General features: G+C 40.6%; 1 non-coding gene across 1 annotated transcript; it reads right to left on the bottom strand.

Annotated features, from left to right (window-relative positions):
* Positions 1 to 3,170: 3,170 nt before the first annotated feature.
* LOC144455189 (U7 small nuclear RNA) lies at positions 3,171 to 3,232 on the bottom strand. Its single transcript, XR_013483901.1, has one exon. It is a non-coding gene; the product is annotated as a U7 small nuclear RNA (small nuclear RNA).
* Positions 3,233 to 6,886: the final 3,654 nt, after the last annotated feature.

Here is a 6,886-nt window from a genome sequence, read left to right as displayed (position 1 = left end):
GCTCTCCATATTAGCCCTCTGCTCCTGTGTCTTAGGGAGCCACCTCTCCTTCCCTGATTGTACTCTCTGCCCTGGTTTGGTTCCGCTGTCTCCTTCTCCCAGGTCCTGGTCCCGGTCCACAATGCCTTTGCCTGAGATCTAGCTTCTGTCCGCACTAGTGGACAAGTTGGGTTTCAGAACCTTGCTGCCTTGGTTAGCTCCTCGGCATGGAATTTCAGGACCACTGCCTCTGGGCAGCTCCTCTTCTCTGGTCAGCTGCTCAGAGTAGCTGCAGTTTTGATTACTGCCCCCCTCCTTCTCCCCCACCCTCAGCACCCAGGCTGGGGTGATGGCCCTGCCTGCTGGCTGACTGACTCCTCCTCTTACAGAGAGCACTGGCTGAGAAGCCTCCCCTCCTTTCTCCTCCCCTTTGCTAGCTCCTCCCGACAAGTTGCTGCTAGCCTTTCATGGGAGAAGGGGAGGGGGGAGAGGATGACAGCAGAGTGAAGTCTTTCTTCCCTGGGGTCCACTGGAGAAAATAGGGAAAGGAAATATGGTGATGAAGATCCAGGAAGGTTCTGAGTGTGGGCAGAACTGTCAAGAAACTTTCCATGTCAGAGGAGACAGTGTCAGGGACTTCAGGCAAATTATTTAACCCCTCTTGGACTTCAGTTTCCTTATTTTTAAAACAGCAAGAGTAGTAACTGCACTAGTGCCTTTCTCATGGAGTTCCTAGGAGGATCAAGGGAGTTAATGTATATAAAAATGCTTCGTAAACCTAAAAGAGCTAAATAAGAGTGTGCAATTATTTCCCCAACCATGTCAATTAGTGAAGACTATGAAAAATGAATATTTAAAATAATGATGGCATTCATATAAAATAAACCACTTTCCTCACAACATCTTTATAAGGTAAACTGTCATTCTGTCCACTTTACAAAAGAGGAAGTTAAGATTCAAAGGGGTCAACCTGTCCATTGTCTTGGGTCCAAGTGCTAGGACCAAGTGATTTAATTCCAGAGCTCTTGCTTCCAGGTCTAGTAATGCCATCATGATACTACATACATGTTCTTTGTCATTCGAAATCTCTAAACTTGCTATTTTCCTTACTCCTTAAGGTATAAGGGATAGCTTTGATTAAATGATTAAGGTCAGTGTTTCAGTGTGCTTACCTGTGATTAAAAGGTAAGAAGAGCATAGGGCCCCTAAAGGGAGGCAACAATAACATTTGGAGAGGCAAAAGTGATCATTTTTAAATTATCATTTAATTATTTAATTTATTAATTTGTTATTAATTATTTAATTATTGTTTTAATAGGAGAAAATGTGGGACTGAAGCAGGAATGATTAAGGTTAGAGTAAAGGAAGCCTTGTCTGATAGGGAAACTTGCCTGTCCAGGACAAAGACCCTACAGGAAACGATGATCTCTGCTTTCTGAAGAACTTCAAATATAAAGAGCGTAGGTTCCAGAGGTCTTATTCATAGGTATGAATGCTTTGAAGTTGGATAATAATCTCCAATAATAGGGAGTAGGGGGAAGGGGGAATGGGAAAGATGATTCACTATATGCCTTACCAATAAATGTCTGTCACCGCAAAGGCCTTGTGATCACAATAGGGAAACCCAGGAAGAGGTGGTGCTATTATTTGAATCAAAGCAATAGCTATGTGACTTTAGGTAAGTTATTTTACCTGTACAGTTTTATAATCTGTAAGATGGAAATAGGTGGATAAGATGGTACATGACACATTTGCTGCAGATAAGCCACCACTGCAAAGTCAGTATAACATAGTGGATAGAGTGCTACAAAGTTAGGACGACCTGAGTTCAGATTTCAACACTGACATTAGATATGTGACCTTGGGCTCCTTCCACCTTCTAAGTCATAGGGATTGAGATTTGCTCAGTGGAATATATTCCTTCATGGGGAGGGCACTAAGCTAAAACTCAAGAAACTTACAGATCAAATTACAAATCGTTATTGTATGGGGACGCTCATAACAACAATTCTTTCTTCAGTGGGTTTTCAGGATCCAAGTCAGTCAAAACCTCACTGTATGGAGATTGAATAACTTCCAACCCAAGCTTCTCCTTCCACCTTGCAAATTGTCACCAGACTTCCTTTTTAATACTCAGTACCATTTCTCTTATCTTCACAAAAAGGTCCGGGCTCAGCTTATTCTCCCTGTAGTGATATGAGGACCCATTTCACTGATGGGAGAAATGAGAAACAAAATGCACAAAGAAACCAGGCACAGTAAAGAGAACAATGGACTAGGAACCAAAAAACCTTGCTTCCACCCATTCTTCTGTCACTAACTAGCTCAGCAGCCTTAGGCAAATCACTTCACCTCCATGGACCTCAGTTTCCTCATCTGTAAAATGGGAGAGTTGAGACCAGATGCTTTCCAAGGTCTCTGCCATCTCTTACAATGTAAAATTTTAGGAAGCTGAGTAACTTTCTCCAAGTTGCAAGAGTTGAAACTTGAAAACACAATGTTAGAATTGGAAGAGGTTTTATAAATCGACTTGTTTCAACCCCCTCATTTTACAGATGAAAACCAATGATATCCAAAAAGAAATGAATTGCTGAAGGTCACAGAGGTGTTTTGTGGCATGGCTGAAATCTGCACTCAGGTTTTTGAATGAAGAAAATGATGTTCAAATGAAATGAGTTGAAAAAAGACATTCTCAATTAATTAGTCAACCAACAAGTATTATTTTATTTTATTAATAATTTATGGAATACAACAAACATTTCTAAAACATAGTATAATAAAACAGATGATTACACATGAAATTGCAAATCTTTTATATACAACTTGTTATTCCTTTTAAATATATAATAAAATTATCATTATTTTTTTTTCCTTTTTTCCCTTCCCTCCCCTCAAACCACCCTAGAGATGATTACCATTAGACACACACACACACACACATATGTATGTATGTATATGGATGTAAAATTATTCTATACATACTTAAATTTATTAGTTCTTTTTCTGGATGCAGATAACATCTTTATTTGACTTTTATAGTTAATTTGGTTTTTAATAATAGAAAAAATAACTTATTTGCTCAAAGTCATTCTTAAAACAATATTGCTATTGCCGTATACAATATTCTTTGGTTAGGCTCATTTCACTCTTCATTATTTCAACAAGTATTTTCTATTTTCTTTTTTTTTTTTGAAGGCTGCCCGGCAAAACCCAGAAAACCTACTAGACAAATTCTGAAAGAGCTGTATCACTAAGTATTTTCTGTTTTCAACAAGCTTTTTTTAAGTGCCACTATGTGTTAGGCACTGCACCAGGCACTGGAGATAAAGTACAAAGGAGAAAACAAACCCTACTCTCCACGGGTGTACATTCTAGTGGGGGAGATGCAAAGGGCACATAAGATGTGTACAGTTTAAATATGAAGTTAATGAATACAAATTCAAATAAATACAACAAAGTCATCAAATGAAAGTTAGTTTCTGAGAAATAGCACTAGAAGTTGGGTGGAGAGGGTCAAAAAAAAGTTTCATGTAGAAGATGGTGCTCAAGCTACATTTTAAGGGAAAAGAAAGACTGTGAGGCAGACAGAGGTAAGGGAGCAGTGCATTCCAGGCATGGGGGACGGCCAGTGCAAAGGCACAGGGATGGGAGAAAATGCCATGTGTGAGGAACAGAGAGAAGGCCAGTTTGTCTGGATTTCAGAGTGTGGAAGGGCAAGTATTATCCAATGAGGCTAGAAAGAAAGATTGGGACCAGGTTGGACAGGGCTTTTTAAAAAACCAGTAGTGGAGTTGGTTGAGCAGGGGTGTTCAAATCTGGGCTTCAGCAAAAATTACTGTGACAGAGGTATGTAAAATGGATTGGAGTGTGGAAAGACTTGAGACAGGAACAATCAGGATTAGAACTCAGATCCATTGAATCCTAGACAGGTGGTACAGTGGCTAGAGTGCTGGGCCTGGAGTCATCTTCCTGAGTTCAAATCTGGCCTTTCTTTCTAGTTATGTGACCCTGGGCAAGTCACTTAACCTCTGCCTACTTCAGTTCCTCATCTGTAAAATGAGCTGGAGAAGAAAATAGCAAACCACTCCAGTATCTTTGCCAAGAAAACCCCAAATGGGATCACAAAGAGTCAGACACAACTGAACAACTATTACTGAATCCTAGACCTCACCTTCCGGCTATAACACACTGCCCCTCTCTGAGATAAAGTCCAATCGATGAGGAAGGGGCGGCCTGCTGAGCCTTCTCAGCTCTAACAGATGTAACAGCCTCAACACAATAGGATTAGCTCCTGGCACGTGGGGGGGGGGAGGTGTCGAGGTGGAGGGTGGTGGTGACATTGGGGACTGAAGAGAGAGAAATATGTACATAGGCCCAACTCTGAAAGAGCCAGGTTGGTCGGCAGACAGGGTCAGTCCCAGCCCCTCCAGGTCTCCTAAGAGCTGTCCAGTCTGCTGCTCCATTCTGTGAGCTCAGACAGTTAGGTACAGGGAACAGGCAAGGGTAATGAGTGAGAGGGGAGTGGGGGGTGGAGGGGGGGGTGTTAGTTGTAACCAACTGCTCTCTGAGAAAAGACCCTAGGCTATTTGCATTTATTTTCCCCCACCCCTTTGGTTTGGATCCATTGCATGAGCTGGAGAGCCATTTCTTTCCCCTCCTCTATGTCACCATTGCCTTTGTATGGTTCTGAGCTAACCTGTTGGAACCATCTGCTGGGTGGTGTGAATGGGGCCAGGGACAGCGCTGCCTGCAGCCGGACACCATTAGTCTCTGGAGCAGAGAGGAGGGAGGCAACAGGCAGATTTATGGAGTGGCAATCTGTTCTCCCCAAAGCACCCTTAGCCAAGAGACAGAATGGTAATCCATCAGCCCCACTAATGAATTCATTAGTATTCCCAGTAATCCTGGCCCCCAAAGGGGACAACTGCTTGTGTGCCTGATGAAGCAGGAGATGCCTTAGGGGGAGGGGGGGTGCGCAGAGGAGTTGGAGGAGCTTCCACCAAGACTGTGTTCAAAGATGACCTCCAGGATATGAGCAGACTGTAGGCCAGAGACCTTAAAATTTTTCCTTTCTTCTTTCTTTCTTCCCTTCTTTTTTCTTTCTACCCACACGCAAACATACATATGCATACATGTCTATGTGTATAGCCAATCTGTGCATACATGTACATTTGTGTGTATATATTCATGCATGTGTGTATATGTATGTCTTCATATGTGTATATAGCTGTGTGTGTATGTATGTGTGCATGCACACACATGTTCTTCCTCTAGTGACCTCTTAATGATGGACTAGAAATATTCTAAGACAGGATTTAATCTATTATTTAAGTTTTTAGTAATTTTAAGTAATTTAAGTTAGTTTGAAATCCATGGACTGCTAAAAGTTTATGGTCAGATTTGAGGGGGATAAATAAACTTGGATGAGAAAATTACATCTTTGTTTTAATTAATCTTTGACAAAAATTTAGCATTTCCTTCAATTATGAATTAAAAAAAAATTTTTCTTAGAAGTATTCCATGGGCTTCCAAATGTTAAAATGACCCATGACACAAAAACAGTTCAAAATCTATGCTCTGAAATCCAGGAGCCAAGCCAAAACTTCTAGGGGTTGGAGACTGGTGGCAAAAGGAAACAAATGAAAACTCATATTAATATTCTGAGAATAATAATACTAATGAGGACGACTTCCTCAAAACCCAACCCATCATCCCTGTCCAAGTGATAATGGCAAAGTAAGGGAATGTCAGCTAGTGTGATATACAGGACTTTATGAGCCCTGATGTCACTACAGTATTAGCAAAGAAATAGCAAGAGCCCTATAACACTGGCCATGTAACTGGCGATCCCATTGCTCATGTAAGCACCTCAGCCAGTGTGGAGAAAGTGGTTCCTGTGAACCTAAGAAATAAATGGGCCAGTATAGAATTGCATTCTGGTCCCACTGAAAAGGTTATCATGGAGGACTGTGGAGTAAGTTGCACTTTATGTTTTGATATCATAAGAGAACAGGATACCCCAGAATAAATCAGAAATGCCAATATCTCACCTACTGAAAAGGCTTCGGTGAAGATGTTATGGACAGCAGGAGGAGAACCACCACAACTGTGTATGGAGTGGACTGAAGACTTGAACACTTCCATTATACTCAAATACTATATCTTAACAAAATCAGAAACAGATTTCACCAAGTATTAGGCAGGGCTTCATTCTGCGTTTTTTGTTGACGTTACTCTCAGCTCCAAGTCATACAACAGCATGTAGCCAATTATCCCTAAGACTAGTTTAGACTAAATAAAAGACAAAATTGCACAGCTATTAAAATGTGAAAAGGGAAAAGTTGAAGAGCCCAAGGTCTCTGAAATGCTTCATTTAATGCAAACTCCAGAAATCACATGCAATAGAAAAATTGTTATCAAGAACAGGACTGATATCTCAAATGATTTTCAAAAGGGCATGGGCATAGTTGGTTCAGAATTTTTTTAAAGTCATTTTTAAAAATTTGATGACATGAATCCAATTAACAGACCAATTGTGTAAAAATAGGCTACTTCACATAAGCTGGTATCTACTGTGACCACCATGAATGAATAGCCTTCTACACAGTATTTGACAGAAATTATAAAAACATTTCGGAACTTCTAGATAGCAGTTAATATGACAGACATTGATGTGGTAAGAACCATAAGAGAAAAGATAGAGCTATCAAGGAATATAAATAAGGACAGGTGTTTTGACACCACCATGGTGGAATTAACTAGAGAGAACTCTTGAAGATTTGTGGAAAGACATTTCAAGATTACATCCAGATCTAGCTGGTTTGTTCAGCAGAAAACTGGAACACCAGGCACATTGCTCAGTGAAAAGCAACAGAAAGAAATGAATAGAAAGAAACAAAACAAACAA

This window comes from Phascolarctos cinereus, unplaced genomic scaffold, assembly GCF_003287225.1.
Source record: "Phascolarctos cinereus isolate Bilbo 61053 unplaced genomic scaffold, phaCin_HiC Scaffold_1;HRSCAF=81, whole genome shotgun sequence".
NCBI lineage: Eukaryota > Metazoa > Chordata > Mammalia > Diprotodontia > Phascolarctidae > Phascolarctos > Phascolarctos cinereus.
The sequence above is the reverse complement of the archived record's forward strand: the minus strand, read 5'-3'. Positions and strand labels throughout refer to the sequence as shown.